A 20,194-nucleotide genomic window follows, 5' to 3' on the forward strand; every position below is an offset into this window, starting at 1 on the left:
TTAGAGTGGGTTTATCAAAGGTTTTATTAAGGCATTAGGAGGTGCATCAGATTTTCACGTGGATGATGTTATCAGTGATGTCATCAGTGATGTCATCAATGATGTCATCAGTGATGTCACTGACCATGTCATGAATGATGTAATATGTGACATCATCAGCAGTGCATTGCGGGGGCGTGAGTTATTGTTACCTCAACTAACTATAACAGCAAAATGTCTATGGTTTTGTATGAGTGAAATGTCCAACTTACTATAAAGTCCCTGAAACAAATGTTTTTTTCAGTGAATATTTTAAGGTTTTTTAAATGCTAATTTATAACGTCCTTGAAACCTATGGTTTCTTCGATGAATTTCAATGTTTTTTTAAAAGCTAATTTCTAACTATGTCTACAAACTTAGGACATCTGAAGAAAGAGGAAGAAAGAGCAGAAAGAAGCAAGGCAAATGCTGAAAGAGTCAACAGAAGTCCAGAAAGACGAGGAAGCAAGAGATGTGCCGAAGGAACCAACAGAGAAGCAGAAACTCATCCTGTGCCCCCAACTCTTTACTGAGAGGTACTGTTAGTAACTGAATGTCTAACCAGGACCAGAGCAAGTGCTATGCTAAAAGACACTTAGAATACAGTGAAAACACCTACATACACTAGGGAACACTATGCGTTGGGGTACCCCTGTGATTAGCATGACCTCCTCTGTACTTGCCATGAGTTAGTGCCTGGGTCATTGCATAAGTACATGGGTACTGAGTGAATGATTAGAGTACTGCAAGGAGAGTGCATGGTAAATTTATAAGTGCTTGGGTTTTGGCGAACTGATTGCATAAATACACCCATGTCACATCAAGCCCCGCCCTCTCCCTTCACCACCGTGCAAACACCCCCTTGCGTGTTCTAAGTTGGGGGATTAATTCCCCCAAAACCCCGAGGGTCCCTGGGGGGCAATTAGCCCTCCAGGTACCTCCAGTAAGTGTCACAGAGCTGTGTTGCAGAGAGGTGGTCTTTGGCCATGTCCATTTTTACACCTCTCTGCAATGCAAATCTATGGCACTTACTAGATGCACCTGTTGGGCTAGTTGGCCCCCAGGGACCCGCAGGATTCCAAGTGACTTAATCCGCCATGTTCAAATGCGCCACAGGGCACGTTTGCACACTTGTCACATCAGGCCCCGCCTCTCCCTACACCAGTGTGCAAACGCACGCCCTTGTGCTTTGTAAATTGGGGATTAAGTCCCCTTGAGACCTGAGGGTCCCTGGGGGCAAATTAGCCCACCAGCGACCTCCAGTAAGTGCCACAGAGCTGTGTTGCAGATTGGTGTAAAAAGAAGGCATGGCCTTGGACCACCTCTCTGCAAAACAGCTCTCTGGCGCTTACTGGATATATTTGGTGGTCTAGTTGGCCCCCAGGGACCCTCAGGATTCAAGGTGACTTAATCCCTCAACTTATAAAGCACCACAGGGTGCATTTGCACACTTGTCACATCAGGCCATGCCCCCTACCTGCACCACTGTGGAAACGTGCCCCCTGGAGCGTTGCAAAATGGGGAATTAAATCACCTTGAGTCCTGAGGGTCCCTGGGGGCCAACTAGCCCACCAGCTACCTCCAGTAAGCACCACAGAGCTGAATTGCAGAGTGGTGTAAAAAGGGGGGCGTGGCCTTGGACCACCACTCTGCAACGCAGCTCCTTGTACTTACTGGAGGTACCTGGCGGGCTAGCTGGCCCCCAGGTACCCTCAGGATGCAAGGGGACTGAATCCCCCTACTTAATACTCACTACAGGGGGCGTTTGCACATTTGTCACATCAGGCCATGTCCTCTCCCTGCACCAGTGTGCAAATGCTCCCCCTGGAGGGTTGTACATTGGGGGATTACATCCCCTTGAGTCCTGAGGGTCCTTGGGGGCCAGCTTGCCCACCAGCTACCACTAGTAAGTGCCACAGGGCTGCGTTGCAAAGAGGTGTAAAAAGGGGCATGGCTTCTCAACACCGCTCTGCAATGCGCTCCCTGGTGTATACTGGAAGTACCTGGTGGGCTAGATGGCCCCGAGGGACCCTCAGGATTGAAGGAGACTTAATCCCCCAATTTACAATGTGCCAGCGGGTGCATTTGCACACTTGTTATGTCAGGCCCTGCCCCCTCCCTGCACCACTGTGAAAAAGCAACCCCTGGTGTGTTGTAAATCGGGTGATTAAGTCCCCTTGAGTCCTGAGGGTCCCGGGGGGGCAACTAGCCCACCAGCTACCTCCAAAAAATGCCACAGAGCTGCATTGCAGAGAGGTGTAAAAAGGGGGCACGCTGTTGGACAACTCCCTACAACGCAGCTCCCAGGTGCTTACTGGAGTAATCTAAGGACCCTCAGGATTCAAGGGGACCCCACCTTAAATTGCACCACTGGGGGCATTTGCACACTTGTCACATTAGGCCACGCCCCTCCCTGCACCACTGTAAAAACCCACCCCGTAGTGCATTGTAAATTGGGGGATTAAGACCCCTTGAATCCTAGGAGTCCACGGGGGCCATCTAGCCCACAAGCACCATAGAACTGTGTTACAAAGAGGTGTAAAAAGGGGCATGGTCTCTCAAAACCTCTCTGCAATGCAGCTCCTTGGTGCATACTGGATGTACCTAGTGGGCTAGTTGGCCCCCAGGGACCCTCAGGATTGAAGGGGACTTAATACCCCAATTTACAATGTGCCAGTGGGTATGTTTGCACACTTGCTATGTCAGGCACTGCCCCCTCCCTTTATCACTGTTCAAAAGTACTGCCTGGTGCGTTTTAATATGCAGGATTATTTCCAATTGAGTCCTGATGGTCCCTGGGGGCCAACTAGCCCTCCAGGTACCTCCAGTAAGCACCACAGAGCTGCGTTGCAGAGAGGTCTAAAAAGGTGGTGGCCTCTGAACACCTCTCTGCAACGCAGCTCCCTGGTGCATACTGGAGGTACCTGGTGGGCTAGTTGGCCCCTAGGGACCCTCAAGATTCAAGGGGACTTAATCCTGCAACTTAAAATGAGCCACAGGGTATGTTTGCACACTTGTCACATCAGGCCACGCCACCTCCCTGCACCACTGTGAAAACGCACCCCCTGTTGGGGTATAAATTGGGGGATTAAGTCTCCTTGAGTCCTGAGGGTCCCTGGCGGCCAACTAGCCCACCAGCTACCTCCAGAAAGCACCACAGCGCTGTGTTGCAGAGTGTTGTTAAAGGGGCATGGCCTTGGACCACATCTCTGCAACGCAGCTCCCAGGGGCTTACTGGAGGTACGTTGTGGGCTAGTTGGCCCCTAGGGACCATCAAGATTCAAGGGGACTTAATCCTCTAACTTAAAACGCGCCACAGGGTGACTCTGCACACTTGGCGCATCAGGCCACGACCCCCTCCCTTCATCACCCCGCACCCTTGAGCATTGTAAATTAGGGGATTAAATCCCCTTGAGTCTTGAGGGTCCCTGGGGGCCAACTAGCCCACCAGCTACCTCCAGTAAATGCCACAGAGCTGCGTTGCAGAGAGGTGTAAAAAGGGGCATGTCCTTTCAGCACCTCTCTGCAACACAGCTCCCTGGCGCATACTGGAAGTACCTGGTGGGCTAGTTTGCCCCCAGGGACCCTCAGGATTGAAGCATACTTAATCCCCCAATTTAAAATGTGCCTGGGGGTTCTCTCTATTTGCCCCGGCTATACACCAGTCTTCTTTCTATTTCTGCTGCGATGGACAGTCCCCCGGAGTTCTGGATCCCGTGGCCACCATCTGGAACCAATACATAGCCAACTTCTCGGTAAGAACTATAGTCCCGCTGGTTGCTACATTAGCCCCATTTCTCATGCCGGTCTGGCTCAGCTTCTCCGTACTTTCCCTTGTTTTTATCGAGTAAATTGGTGCTGCTTCCCTTTTTACGGCCTCTGTATCAGAGAGTTTGCCCACGGGGAAGAGGTTCACTTCCGCAGTCGTCTGTCTCCCAATCTTCATCTTACTTACTGTTCGTTCACTGCTTTACTGCTTTCACTTAGTTCCGACGCATATCACAGTCGGCCAGCCATCTCTTGCCGTCCTTCAGCTTTCATCCCCAGAGTTATCCCTGGTCCTGTGGACGCACCTTGGAGGATTCCACCCCTTGACTTCCATTATTGTAAAGGCAACCATTCACCTCTCACAGAGGTTTAAGCATTAGCTTTTTTTACTTGGGCTCGCTATGTACTCTACCCCAGCTTATATCTATCTTCATTATACTTAGAGGCAGTAGGATTAAGTTAGCTCCTTTTGTTGTTCCAGACGTCCGTCTTTCTACCAACTTATTGGTGTCACCTCAACTTTCTGCTAATATAGAAGGACTTCTATATTATATCCAGCACTGCAAAATTCTTACCTATTGTTCCACATAGGTATCCTTTGTGACTGGATCTAAAACAAGTTGTTGGGGCCATTTGGCTGTCACCTACTATCTAGGCACCTATTTATTTCTGACACAACTCTCTTTGCCTGTATTTGTCTGTATAGCAGTTACCTTTCCTTGGTGTGCATGGACTTGGTCTTGGTATGTCACTTTGGATCTTGTCCTTCCATGACTCTACGCAGGTGCTTGATCGACTTTATTCTATTAGAGCACCAAGTGATACTAACTTCACTTTCTCCATGATGTACTTCCCTATGTCTATTCAGGTGAAGACACTGGAACTTCTCATACCCCTTATTTAAGGTTAGAATTTGGTTTCAAGTTACCAGGGGGAATCGTATACAACCCTATATTCACATATCCTAATACTTTTTTTTTATCTTGCGCATGGAACACCTGACATAAGAAGTGCCAATTTGTCACTTAGCCTATGTTGTTACTGTATTGAATTCTGCTCCCCGCCCTAGTGCTACGTTGTTAAATTATTCATCCACCTGCGCCCTGAGGAAGGTGATAGCTACCACTTAGCCTAACACCAAAATGCGTGTTGGCACCGTGCAAGACAGTAATGGTTTAGACCTGACAGTACCAACTGGATGTATTCTTACCAACTTACCACTTTATCTATATGATCCTGATTGGGTTTCTGTCTTAGTTTTAATACCTTTGTGTGCAATTGGTTTTCATTGGATATGTGAGAATGTGTTATGTATGAAATGGTCTGATTGGATGCTCCAAACCATTTTCAAGACAACGTTTTAATTTCAGTAGCTTTGAGTCTTGATATTTGGCTGCACAACAGTGGCTTGAGCAGTGGCAGATGGGAACATTGACACATGTATGTGCTATATGACCTACCAATTAATTGCTTGAGTGGAAGACTCAAGAGTACTTCGTGTACAGCAAAAGTGTTGGGTTTGTTGTTTATAAAAGATGCTTAATATCCCTATGATGTATTGGACGTGCACCTTCATTATTACTTTGTATTTGGTGCTTGGAAGATAGGAGAGGTAAAAAGGTGCAACAGATCGGAAGAGCCAAGTCTCAGACCTTTACGAAAAAGCAAGAAGTGATGCACAGTTTCTCTATGACTCTGGATGGGAATTCCAGAGTTTTGGCCCTAAATATATAACGGAACGCCCTTTCATGCGTGTCAGGTGGAACCCAGACATATTGAACAGGATGCGATTCATAGGCCTCAGAGATCGAGGGGGGTCACACAGTGACACCAAATCCTAAATGCAACATGGCTGAAGTCTGGCTTTAGCCTTGAACATGTAGCTTTAAATTGTATTTGTTTAGGAATCATGAGCCAGTGATTACAAAGATGACTGGAGACCAAGGCTGATTGGGAAGCCGGTAGAGTAACCTTGCTGCTGTGTTCTGCACTATATGCAGACATTTAATTGTAGCTTTGATGGATCCTACGTACAACACTTTGCTGTAATGCAATCTGAATATGATTAAGGCCTGAATCACAGTCCTTTTTGCAGGAACAGGGATCATCCAAAGTATCACCACCACTTTAATACCCCACAACAGGTGGCACTCACCATTGCTACTTGACACACCATGGTGCAAGGGTTTCTGTGTTGTTGGCAACGTAGTTTTTGTGCAGAAAGGGGCAACTTCTTGAACATAAGCTGTTCATGCAGAATGCAGCAAACATGGAAAGAGGAAAAATGGAGGAGAAATAAAACCATTTTTCCTTGTTCTGCCTGCTCAGAGAAAAGATAAATCCTCATTTTTGGCTCCACCCCCTCTGCATGGGATGACACCTGGTAGTCTCCTGCCCTCAGAACCCCCTCACCCCGAACCTCGGCAACAAACTGTACTCATCACTCACGATGAACTGCCAGATCAACACTGTATCCTCGACCTGCTTCAACACTCTCCGCATACTCTAAAAAAACATTCAAATGGATCCACTCCGAAGCCATAAAAACTGTCACACACGCACTCATCAGTAGCAGACTAGACAACAGTAACACCCGCTATGCCAGAATCAACAATAAACTCCTCCACAAGCTCCAGACCGTCCAGAACGCCACAGTCACACTAATCCTAGAAATCCCTCATCACAACCACATCACCTAATACCTCCACAATGTCCACTGGCTCCCCATCGAAAGAAGAATAACCTTCAAGCATACAAGGCCCTCCAAAACATCGAACCAGCATATCTAAACAACCACCTCTCATTCCAAACACCCAAGGGAAACCTCTGATCAGCCAACCTTTTCCTGGTCACCGTCCTACTCCTCTACAAGACCAGAATGGGTAGAAAGTCCTTCTCCTACCTCAAAGCAAAGACCTGGAATGACCTCCCCCTCCACCTCCAGCAAAGTCGAACACTGCTCCAATGAAGTAAAGACCTCAAGTCCTGGATCTTCCGATGATCCCAGAACCCAACAAAGCCACCCACAGCACCTTGAGTCCCTCACGGGTGAGTAGCTGTGCTTTACAAACCCCTGATTGATTGATTGATTGATTGATTGATTGCTCTGGGGCATCATAAGGTGTTGGTGCTACCCTACGTTTGTGTGATTTTGTACACCTGAGCTACCATCAAAATCCATGGGTGTTGCGTGGAAACAACAACCATGGAATGCCTCCTTGATGGAAAGTGTGGCAATTCCAGGCAGTGTGCTGCCCTTGCTTACTCTTTATCCATGAGGCATGCAGAGGCTTTGTGACACTCATTGACATGACTGAAAGGGCCGTGTCACTGGAGCATTTAAGAAAAGTGACGTTCTGTTGCTGTAGACCTTTAGTAAATAAGACCCTCTATTCTCGTGCAGACTTGGCTCACTAAAAGGAGAAGGACTGATGTAAATAAAGGGCTTAAGTTTCTAAAAGTAGATGGACTACTAGAATCACTGAAGATAGTTACTCTACTGGAAACTGAAGGCTTCTGTCACTGAAATGAGAGTGGGTTACTAATGGGTGATAGATGATTGTAAATACAGAGGGGCAGATTTATGATGACTGGCGCATCCCCAGGGATGCGCCAGTTATCTTGCGCCGCTGCTCCGCCACCCATGGTGCGCTGCATTTACAATGCGGCACACCATGGGGCAAAAACGGCACAGATGCGTGACGCATCTGTGCCGTAAAGGCGGCGCATTGCTGGAGTTGCGTCGCAAGCGCGACACAGCTCCAGCAAGGCTCGGGGGTGCCCTATATGACCAATGCTGCATCAAGACCTACGCCTGCTTCAAGCAGGCGCAGGCTTTTGACGCAGCATTGGCCTGAAAGTGACTGAGTGAAATCTTATAGATTTCACTCAGCCACTTTTGCGAGGCGCACCTGCCCCGGAACGCCCACCCTGCGCCGGAACGCCCACAAGCGGCGCAGGGCTTTACAACGTGACGCATCTGCCTAGATGCGTCACGTTGTAAATCATTCGTAGGGATGCGCCACGTTTACGCCACCTTGCGTGACGCAACAGCGGCGTAAACGTGGCGCAAGTGCCTCATAAATCTTCCCCAGAGTGTGGGTCACTGAAGGGAAATCAACTATGGCACTTACAAGGTTAGGGTCACTGTTTGGAAATTAACTATTGCACATACAGGCCTTGAGTTATTGAAGGGAGGTGGCTGTTACAAATGCAGTGATTGGGTCACTTAAAGGAGATAGTGCTGTGTAGTTTCTATACATTGATATGGTGGCCTGAGACTTTGAGGCAAACCCCTGCTCCGAAAGCAGAAATTAAAAATCTGGGTGTCAGGCTTGTCCCTAAACTTCCATTTGAGAGCGAAATCAGGAAGGCAGTTGGGAAATGTTTTGGGACTCTCAAAGTCTTACGGAAACTACCGGGTTTATTACGAAGAAGACTATTGTTCATGCTCTGGGAACAACAAAAAATGTTGAATCAAGCTTCAATCAATTCGAAATGCAGCAGCAGGCCTAGTCTTGGACCTCCCAAGAAGAGCATCCACTACGAAGGCGCTGATGACTCTCCATTGGCTTCTGGTAGAGAAGATTATTTTTAAGGCCATGTGCTACTGCCACAGAATTCTGTGGAAAAAGGGCCCTAGCTATCTTCACTCGCTGATAACTTCTTATACACGATACATAATCTATGATCTACATGAGCTCACTAAGTTACCGTGCCAAGATTTCAAAAAGTCAGGATGGGAGCGCAATCCTTTCACTATCCTGCAGCCAAAAGACCTGGCTGTTTTCATCTTTTATAAAGATCATCCATCTCCAGATATAGCTCCTGGTTTTCTAAGCCCAGGTACAAACTCTCTTATGCTCCTTCTCGTACGGGGACACACCAGCGGTTTAACTACGCTCTTTGCAAATGGTAATAATATTATATATAGGGTATCCGCGTACAGCATACACTATGGAATTGGTATCCAGGCTGATTCCAGACACCCCCAAAGAAGATGCATGCCAGCAAACCAGCAGGCTCACAGTGCCATTATACGTGCCCCTTACCATGGAGGGAAGAGTTTCCGGTAACGATCGTACATGACAACCCTTAATACTTCAGGGATCGCAGAAACAGTACAGTATTTTTTGCTCAGTCACTCGTGCTCACTCTGTCTCAGAGAGATACACAGAATAAACGATGGGGGAACATTCTCAATAAGTATTTATTGAACCAGCATCATTCTAGTATAAAATACATGTGCTGCAACCACCATTAGACAGAAACTGAGTAATAAAAGGTAACATTCTACCATGGTGCTAAAACAGCAAATATATGCAGGCATATTGATACATAGCAATCATTAGGCGTAAGTGTAACTAGCACGTATATGGGTGTAAAACCAAGAATACCCCTAGGTGAGAACCAACCCTTGTCTTGAGTTGGACACCCCTCAGGGGATGTCAGACCAGTGTATTCAGGAGTTTCTGGGTGCAGGGATCTTAGCATGGTAGTTTCTTCCAGCAAAGATGTGGTACTTATATACCTGAAAGGTACTCTAAAGGGTTCTACTTAGCTGTGCCATTGTACTTTGGGCCTGTCATTCAAGTATGACGATAGTGATTAAATATGCAGAAGATGGTAGTCCTGCTGTGATACTTAGAATCCTCATGCATAATAAATTAGGCATGTTTTTTAAAAAAACTACCCAATATTTATTCAGCTTCTAACTAGGCAAAAGGTCAGAGCAAGAGCTGTTATGTAGAATAAGGTAGGAAAAATGTAGGTAAATGGTTGTGCAACTTCCTATGCCTATATTTGGGTACCTTGGGCTAATAACAAGGGACTTTTGTACATGCAAGGCTTGTGTCACTGACGGGACGTGGACTATTGCACATACAGGGCTTGGGCCACTGAAGGCATATGTACTATTGCACTTACAGGTGCTTGAGTCACTGAAGGTAGATGGACTATTGCACATACAGGGCTTGTGTCACTGAAGGGGGATGGACTATTGCACATACAGGGCTTGGGTCACTGAAGGTAGATGGACTATTGAACATACAGGGCTTGAGTCACTGAAGAGAGGTTGACTATTGCACATACAAGGCTTGGGTCACTGAAGCGAGATGGACTATTGCACATACAGGGCTCGGGTCACGGAAGAGAGGTGGACTATTGAACATACAGGGCTTGTGTCACTGAAGTGGGGTGAACAATTGAACATACAGGGCTAGAGTCACTGAAGGGGGATTGACTATTGAACACTGAAGGGAGGTGGACTATTGAACATACAGGGCTTGAGTCACTGAAGAGAGGTTGACTATTGCACATACAAGGCTTGGGTCACTGAAGCGAGATGGACTATTGCACATACAGGGCTTGAGTCACTGAAGAGAGGTGGACTATTGAACATACAGGGCTTGTGTCACTGAAGTGGGGTGGACAATTGAACATACAGGGCTAGAGTCACTGAAGGGGGATGGACTATTGAACACTGAAGGGAAGTGGACTATTGCACATACAGGGCTTGTGTCAATGAAGTGGGGTGGACAATTGCACATACAAGGCTTGAGTCACTGAAGAGAGGTGGACTATTGAACATACAGGGCTCAGGTCACGGAAGTGGGGTGGACTATTGAACATACAGGGCTTGAGTCACTGAAGGGAGATGGACTATTGCACATACAGGGCTTGAGTCACTGAAGAGAGGTTGACTATTGAACATACAGGGCTTGTGTCACTGAAGTGGGGTGGACAATTGAACATACAGGGCTAGAGTCACTGAAGGGGGATGGACTATTGAACATACAGGGCTCAGGTCACTGAAGGGAGGTGGACTATTGCACATACAGGGCTTGTGTCACTGAAGTGGGGTGGACAATTGCACATACAAGGCTTGAGTCACTGAAGAGAGGTGGACTATTGAACATACAGGGCTCGGGTCACGGAAGTGGGGTGGACTATTGCACATACAGGGCTTGTGTCACTGAAGTGGGGTGGACAATTGCACATACAAGGCTTGAGTCACTGAAGAGAGGTGGACTATTGAACATACAGGGCTCGGGTCACGGAAGTGGGGTGGACTATTGCACATACAGGGCTTGTGTCACTGAAGGGGGTGGACAATTGCACATACAAGGCTTGAGTCACTGAAGAGAGGTGGACTATTGAACATACAGGGCTCAGGTCACGGAAGTGGGGTGGACTATTGAACATACAGGGCTTGAGTCACTGAAGGGAGATGGACTATTGCACATACAGGGCTTGAGTCACTGAAGAGAGGTTGACTATTGAACATACAGGGCTTGTGTCACTGAAGTGGGGTGGACAATTGAACATACAGGGCTAGAGTCACTGAAGGGGGATGGACTATTGAACATACAGGGCTCAGGTCACTGAAGGGAGGTGGACTATTGCACATACAGGGCTTGTGTCACTGAAGTGGGGTGGACAATTGCACATACAAGGCTTGAGTCACTGAAGAGAGGTGGAGTATTGAACATACAGGGCTCGGGTCACGGAAGTGGGGTGGACTATTGCACATACAGGGCTTGTGTCACTGAAGTGGGGTGGACAATTGCACATACAAGGCTTGAGTCACTGAAGAGAGGTGGACTATTGAACATACAGGGCTCGGGTCACGGAAGGGAGATGGATTATTGCACATACAGTGCTTGGGTCACTGAAGGTAGATGGACTTTTGCACATACAGGGCTCGGGTCACGGAAGGGAGATGGACTTTTGCACATACAGGGCTCGGGTCACGGAAGGGAGATGGACTATTGCACATACAGGGCTTGAGTCACTGAAGAGAGGTGGACTATTGCACATACAGGGCTTGTGTCACTGAAGTGGGGTGGACTTTTGCACATACAGCGCTTGGGCCACTGAAGGGAGATTGATTATTGCACAAACAGATGCTCGAGGCACTGCTTTTAATATTCATGTTTCCTATTTCTATTTCCTTTCCCATCAACTCTCAGTGGATTTCTGTTGTAGGCAAAGATATACAACTTTTGCAATTCTTTCGGAGCGGGCTTGCTCATAAAGAAGAAGGACAATAAAAAGACTGTGGGCCCTCAGTTACAATGATTTGGTGTCAGACAGCGCCTCAAGTCTTTTTGCTGCCCTGGCAGGATACAGTGCATTCCTGTCCTTTCAGCCTGTGCAAAACTTGGTGTCTGGCGCAGATTGCATGATTATTTTCTCTGAGACCTTCCTCCACAATCACAATCCATAGATATGTTTTCTTCTCTCTATGTGTGCTTCAGAATGCAGCACACATTGAAAGACGAAAAAACAAGGAGAAATAAAGATATTCCCAGGTTTGCAGATCACCCACAGCAATGCACCGCAACCTATTGCAACACTCATGGAATGCCTCCCTGATTCAGTGTAAGGCACTGCAATGCCTCACACTATATCTATAAGCCCATGACAAACCACGTAAAGTGGCTTTTCGTGGCCTCATAGATATGCGTCTGGATTCTGTCATGGGGCGTCTCAAAAAGTGATGCACCAGCGGCGCAAGAGGCTTGTAAATAATCCCCTAATGGTCGTATGTATGTCTTGGGAGCAGAGAAGCCCTGCAATGATGATGGCACAAATGCGATTCTGCTGCCCTTCATCTTATGGTTTATCTGCTTTCTCTATGTGTTTTCAGTTGGATCTGGGAGAAAGCATCAAACACCTGATTGTGCTCTAGATAAATGTTTATCTCTTTCCATGCTCATGCGTGTGCTCATGATGGCGTGGAGCTGTCATGCAACTGCCGTTCCACCCACGCAGCACCAATTACCCGCCTGTGCCGGCGAGATAGTGAGTGGGCAGGGTCATGACAGCTCCACGCCGTCATGAGCACACGCCGCCCGTGACTCATGACGGCGTGGAGCCGTCATAATCACAGGAGCGCCATGTCCACCCCCTAGCCCCGCGTGCGCCACTGCCGAATTTGCACTGCGGAGAAAAGGTTAAAAGAAGCTTTAAATGACACTCATGCTTCTCAAACAGTCAGGTACTCCTGTTCTTAATCCTGCAAAGACTGTAATGAGATGACAGAAATACAGGAGCAGATGCTGCTCTTGCTCCTTACAGGGGAGGGACCATACAGGAAAGACCTTCTTCACCTCTCTCAGATACAGGGCATGGACTTGAGGGAGAGGATAGGCATACACTGCCACTCACAGATGAAGATCCTGTCCTTATCCCTGCCAAGGGACCGACCTGAGAGGACAGCACGACCTACCACTCACAGATGTAGATCCTAGGGCCTATTTACAAGAGGCTTGAGCTGCTGGAGAGTCACTGTTTTCACTCTCCGGCATGGCCTCATAGATATGGAGTGAGACAAAACTGTGCGAGTCGCTGCCTTGCCTTACTCTGCATTAGGGTCAGACTGATTTGCATATAGCCATGTCTGAACTGGGGTGGCAGAGTGGGCTAAAGAATGGTGATGGATTAAACCCAGATCTTTTGACTGGGTGTGAGTGTTTGATTGGTTCAGAGGCTCCGTACATTACCACCCCCTTTTGTACCGCTTTTGGCCGCCATAAATGTGGCAGGGTATGCGCAGACGTGAGTCCCTTGCTCACTTTGCCACTGGATTCAACCAAGCCGGGCTGAAGACGGCTCTAATGCCAGAAACCGGTCCTCGGAAGCTTGTTTCCGGTCCAGGGAAGGCATGGCTTGGCAGTTCGGGCTGGACTGTTCCCATGAGGCACAGGGTCAGACTGATTTGCATATAGCCATGTCTGAACTGGGGTGGCACAGTGGGCTAAAGAATGGTGATGGATTAAACCCAGATCTTTTGACTGGGTGTGAGTGTTTGATTGGTTCAGATGCTCCGTCCATCACCACCCCCTTTTGTACCATTACTCTGCATTAAGCAGGTGTTCCATGGGAGGTTTGCTATTTTTTTCAATGCTGCAAACATTTACTTACTCATGCCAAACCTGGGGCAGCACCAAGTCCTTCCGCCGCTCTAGAGCAGGTGTAATGGGGACAGATGTTGTTATTTCTCCTACTCTTTCCATCTTTCCATGTGTGCTCCATTCTGCAGCATCCATGGAAGGAGGATAACACTGCTCATGGTGCAAGGGTGCCTACCTATGTGCTAAACAATATCGGAGCAGGGGAAACCCAATACACCCTCGGAGGCTCGGGCAAATCAAACAGTGACAAGTAGAAATGCCTTCAAGGGACTTTGTTTCAGGAAGATTCTGCAATTATTTATTCTACGGGTGAGTCTAATTAGAACACACACCAAATTGTCATTTGACAAAACCAATAAATGAATATACAAAGCACAAAAACACAGTGATATCTTTTGTTGAAAATACGAACATATTTATATATATGAATCAAGTTAAAAAGGAGTACAAATAAACAATTAATTCAGCAATAAATCATGAAAGAGGTGAAATAAAATGTATCCTGCACTTCATGAGAAAAACATCTATTCCAGTTAGATCAACAATGACATATCTCCTAATGAGAGTAATGATCACAGGAATACAATAAGTATTTCGTAAATGGATGATGGAGTGCTGGGCAGCAAATTGTACAGCAGTGCAGGGGAAAGGACAGGAATGCACCATATTTCATAAATACTGTGAATTCCTGCCTTTTCAAATCGGCTTAGGGCAGCGCAGCAAGAAGAATTGTGGTGCTGCCCTGCACCAATTCCTCATAAATGAGGCCCCATGTTCTTACCCCTGACAGGAGACCAACCTTGGAGGAGAGACATAAATCACCACATGGATAAATCCAGTTCTTAACTCTAACAGGGCAAACATAAATCTCTACTCACAAATATGGGATGTAGACTGACCCTAGAAGACATACACATATCGCCACTCTCTCCTTACCTGTGACAGGCAGCTTTCTCTGGTCTTTCCCCGTAGCTGATCTCACTCAGTGTTACTCCAGAATAAACATCAATGATGCCCCCGATATGAAGCTGCCCAGGGGTGGAGAGGGTTTCCAGCTCCCAAGACTGCAGAGTGCAGGCAGATCTCACCAGTGACTTCAAAGTGCAAAGGATGAATGTCATTACCAAGTACCTGTGGAGCTCCATGTAACGGGGTGCCTCAGACCTGCAAGTTCATCTGACGAGGATCTCTGTGGAGGAAGTAGGATGTGAGCCTGGTAGTACTGTCAGAGTAGCTGAAAGTTCCAAGGGATCCTGCCCTGCTGCTCAGTCCTGCCTCTGACTTACAGCCTAACTTCCAAGATATGCCTAATGTCAGCACACAGTGTACAGGATCACTTCAGACGTAGAGTGAACCTCCATTGACACAGCTCACAGGCACCAGTACAAGCATCTTATCAAGGCAAAATAATGGCATGTATAAAGATACTTAATTACACAGTGGAGGCCCCTATTTCCCTGAGCAGCTAACACTGTTATCACAGAGGTGTGAGCAAAACTCCCCTCTGAGTGGTAACACTCACTTGTACTTTTAAGAAAGAGTGGCTGTCTCCTGGGGATTAGGAGTTCATTCTCCAAGGAGGCATGCGGACCGGATCAGAGCAGACTTGGCAGAACAAATCGAAAAGTCAACGAGGTTTACATCGATCCATTCATTATGGGGCTTTAGTAATGAACTCATACTTGCCTTTGACAATCCTTACACATTGGTGAAATAGTGCCTTTGCTGATTTGATTATTGGCGTGAAGTCCATATTGCCTTCTCCACGCACCAGCCTCAACATTAAGGGGCCGATTCCGATTCAGGAAAAACCGCTCTGAATTTCCGTTCAGAGCGTTTTTCCCATACGAATCGTACCCTGAAAAGTCCCCCGTACGTACGACGAAGTACGATTCGTACCAGGAGCCGTACTCCGTACGAGTCGTACAGAGACCGTATGAATTAAATCCCCGTCCGAATCTCCCTCGGAACCCACTGTATGCGACATCTGTATGGGTCGTGGCTGGTTTTTACGACCCTGCAAGTACGATACGTGTCGGGTACGCACCGTACGACCCTTTTTCTACGGGAGCTGAAAACAGCTGTAAAAGCAGAGTTCGCGCCGAAACAGGTACGTAATGCCCCCCCCCCCGGGTACGGTGCGTACCCCCCATGATCGCAGGGGTACAGTGCGTACCCCTGCGATCATGGGGTGTACGGACCGTACGGTGTGTATGTGTTTGTGTGCTTTTCTGTACGACTCGCCCTTACCTGACGTGGACCGTACGAATCGCGTCCTCAAAGCCCGGTCCGGATCGTACTCGTTGGGTCGTGCGGTATGTGTACGAGTCGTGCGCCATGTGTACGAGCCGTACGGTTCACGGTTTCAGCCTTGCAATACGTACGGATCGCGACGATTTGGAGGGATTCACGGAATACGGATTGTACTACGCGACTCGGTTGGACGGGTACGATTCGTACAGAGAGGGATCCGGATACAAATCGTACGGTCGGTTTTTTTCCCGAACCGGAATCGACCCCTAAATCTCAATGAAGCTGCTTTCGGTAGTGTGCCACAATGTGGCATCCACTTGATATGTAGATATGGGATCACTGACAAAATATAGAGTGCCAAAATATCGACCTACCATAATATATTGGACAAAATATAGAATGCAAAAATATCGAATTCCTATCTGCAAACAGGTAAGTACAAAAACATCGAATCAAAAATATAGTTGTAAAAAATATAGTTAGTCAAAATATCAAATTTTAATAAATGTCTTAAAAGTAATTTAAAATTAATGAAATAATCAATATAATTAACTAAAACATACTTAAACATTAATAAATAATTATTGTAAGTAAAAAAAATAAACATACTATTGTATTTTTTAATACATATCATATCATATCAAGTAAGCTTTATTCGGTTCATTTTTGTTTAAACCATAAAAGCAGCAAATAAAAAAATGCATACGTGTATAATTAACTCAACAAAACATATAGAGAATAAAAAGAGTCCAACTATTGAAACAACTAAAAATCAATTTGACAGTGTAGGTGCAAATCAGAAAGGGTAGATGGATTAGTGGAACTAAATACTTTGGAACCCCTTTCACCAAGAATTGTGGTTCAATGTCAATTGCATTTTGGGAAGATTGAATCGGGGGCCAGGATAGAAATCATGCAGGTCCCAGATGGAAATGGAACCATCTCCCTCTTTGGGCAGAGAAGATCTCAAATAGGGGACAATATTCACTCTCTTAAATTTAATTAAAATCAAGTCACCCGGGATGTCTTTGGGCGACGTGCCTAGCCACCCCACCCTCCTAACACTCAAGATTCCACCATCCAAACCAGATGGCAAAGGTCTGTTATGTTGTAGCCAGGAGATGGTTTTGTGTAACAGGTCTTGTTAGGTTTCCAATTTACTCTGCCTGGGTGCTGGGACCCCGGAGAGAACAGCCACATAGGGGGCGGCTTCCGGTGGTAAATTAATCCGGGGTGCGGTCCTGGGAACTCTAAGAGGTACAGGTACAGAGTTAAGGGTACTACTCCGGCTTCTTGGATTGGGTATCGACATTAAAGGTTCAAGAGTTTGCGCTTTTGTACTTGTCATACGTGTCATGGGCTTAAGCTTTTCATTTTTGCTGGGGAGGATGGGGTGGATGGGTGTAGCATTATTTTCAGTTGGGGTGTAGGTCCTTAATACTGTTTTTTCGATAATGGTCAGCCTGTCTCCCAAAGCGTCGGTTTTTGTGACCAAGGGTGTTAAAGCAGATACTAAAAGTTGCTCTATCTGGGCCAGTAGGGTCAAATGAAGTGGTGATACAAAGTCTGGTATTATGTTCACGTTCACATCCGGCAAATTTAAAGGTGGATTGAAAGAAGATGATGAAGGGCTTGTGCACGTTAATTTGGTGTTAGGTGATTTCCCACTATCATAGTCTTTTTTCACGTCAGGATCTCTACTCACTATGGGGGGGGTAGACACATCCTGGGCGTAGTTCGTACCACACAAGGCATTCAACTCCTCCCAGATAGACATGTTGAGAAGACAACAATAGAAGAGAGTTCAATGACTAGGATTAATGTAGGACACCACAATACCTCCACCTTCGTTGGTGCCAAGTGGGGGGGCCCGTCCCGGCCTCTTCGTGCCTCTGAGGGCCACAGAGGGCCCGCCCTTTGCCCGGGCTTAGCCCGGCGCGGATCCGCGCGCGGTCCCGCGACGCGGATGCTGGTGTCCCTTTTGTGGTAAATAAATAAATAATACCTCTATTTTTGACTAGATATACAATAACAGATAGCTCAATAAATAAGAGTCAAGATTCGAGGTAGTCGGAGTTTGCAGGTTTAATACAGCATAAAGGACAGGAACAGGACAACCTGCACGGGCAAGATCTGGGATGGCTAGCAACTTTTTAATAACAGTGCACAAGCATATATAGTTAAACGAAATACATGATGTTCAATACAATAGGCGTAGCAGTGGGCAGGGCCTGTAGCAGTCGCGAAAGATAAGGCAGAAAGTAGGTGTAACAAGAGGCGTGAACAGGGCGTATACATAGACATGTGATGTAAACGTAACAGAATATGTCATAAATGGGGCGGAAACATGGAGGGGGCTACCTAAGGAGCCGGGACCTCTAACCTAGTGGTGCGCGCAAACTGACAATGACGTGTTACTAGGAGAAGCTGGGGGCTATGACTTCTGCGCTAGAAGAAGAGACTGAAGTCTGGAGAGTCAGAGCGACATGTACCTAAACACTATCTAGTATCTGATGTTTAGAGAACATGTTGATAGAATCCAAAAGTTATCAGGGTAAAGGCTAACAGACTCTAAGACTGGTGCATGCATTATTCTACATGTAGTGCGTGTTGAGGAATATTAAATGACCATTAATACAGTATTTCTCTTACATGGAGACGTAAAGGCTAGACCATGACGGAAACTATTGATGTGATTCAGTAGCTTAGGAATGCAGAGAAGGAGGACTGGACTGATAACTAGAATCATAACATACTCTTGGCAGACTGGCAGGCAGAGCCAGGCCGAGCCGGGCACTGTGAGGCAGGAATTAAGTGAAGGGTCAGGGATACAGGTGGGGGCTGTATCGCTCCTCAGCGAGGGTTCAGGAGACAGGAGCTGAATCTGAGTCCGGGCCCTTTTGAGGCCTAGAAACGGGGACTTTACAATGAATTAACGTGCACACTGAGAAACGTGGCAACGTAGCTTTACATAGGCCTAATACTCGTAGCTTTCACGAGAACTGGAAACTGGCATACTAGAGATGGACACAACTGTAATTGCGTCTTTAATCGATCATGGGGAATACATATGCATATTAATCATGCACATACAACATAGGATGGGGGACACGTAGGGACACAGAACATGGCAAAATTTACTTTTCCACACTTTTCAAGCGCCTCCTGGCGCGGGCTTTCCATCCGGCGGCGTGTCCCGCCGCTAGGGCGTCTGGGTAGTGTAGTTTTGGGAGAAGAATGCCCCCCTCGCACTGCGGCCGCTGGTCTATCTGTGCGGCGGCGGAGGGGAGCTCTGGAGCTGCGCGGTTCCTGGTTGTTGGGCAAGGTAAGCCCCCAATAGCGTCTGGTTTAATACATATATATATATATATATATATACGTAATATTAATAAAAATATATAATATTTGTACCGTAGAATAGCTGGAGGGTAAAATTTACTATTACCACTCCAATGTGTGCAACAGTAGGGAAAGCGTTGGATAGTTTAGAGATAAAAATGACTATTCCCACTCTAGTGAGTGCAACAGTAGGGAAAGCGTTGGATAGCGTAGGGGTAAAATTACCATTCCCACTCCAGTGAGGGCAACAGTAGGGAAAGCGTTGGATAGCGTAGGGATAAAATGACTATTCCCACTCCAAAGAGTGCAACAGTAGGGAAAGCGTTGGATAGCGTAGGGGTAAAATTACTGTTCCCACTCCAGAGAGTGCAACAGTAAAGAAAGCATTGGATAGCGTAGGGAAAGTAATGATTTCATATATTAATACAAATAAAGTAAATATAAATACCACTAAAAATGAATTAAAAATAATTACCAATTTAATATTATGTAATAATTAATCAAATAGAAATACAAATAAATATTAGTTATTAAAAATGTATTACCTATTCATTATTAACAACTAATACATTTTCAATAACACAAACTAATTAATAATAAAAATTAATACTAATTAATAATTAATTAACAGTACATTCATTATCAACACACAACAAGTATTTTTAATATGTAATGAATTACAATTAAATTACTTCCCACCCTTTTCCCCTCTAAACCCACAATCCGCTACGGAAAATACATTAATACAATTATCATGATTTTCAATTAATCAATTAATTCAAATTAATTACCAATTAATAAAAATGAATAACCAATTAAAAATGTATGTACAATAAATTAAAAGTCAATACCGATAAGTAAAAAAAAAACATTTACTTATTGACAATTAAATTACTTCC

Source organism: Lissotriton helveticus, chromosome 4_2, assembly GCF_964261635.1.
Source record: "Lissotriton helveticus chromosome 4_2, aLisHel1.1, whole genome shotgun sequence".
In the NCBI taxonomy this organism is placed as follows: domain Eukaryota; kingdom Metazoa; phylum Chordata; class Amphibia; order Caudata; family Salamandridae; genus Lissotriton; species Lissotriton helveticus.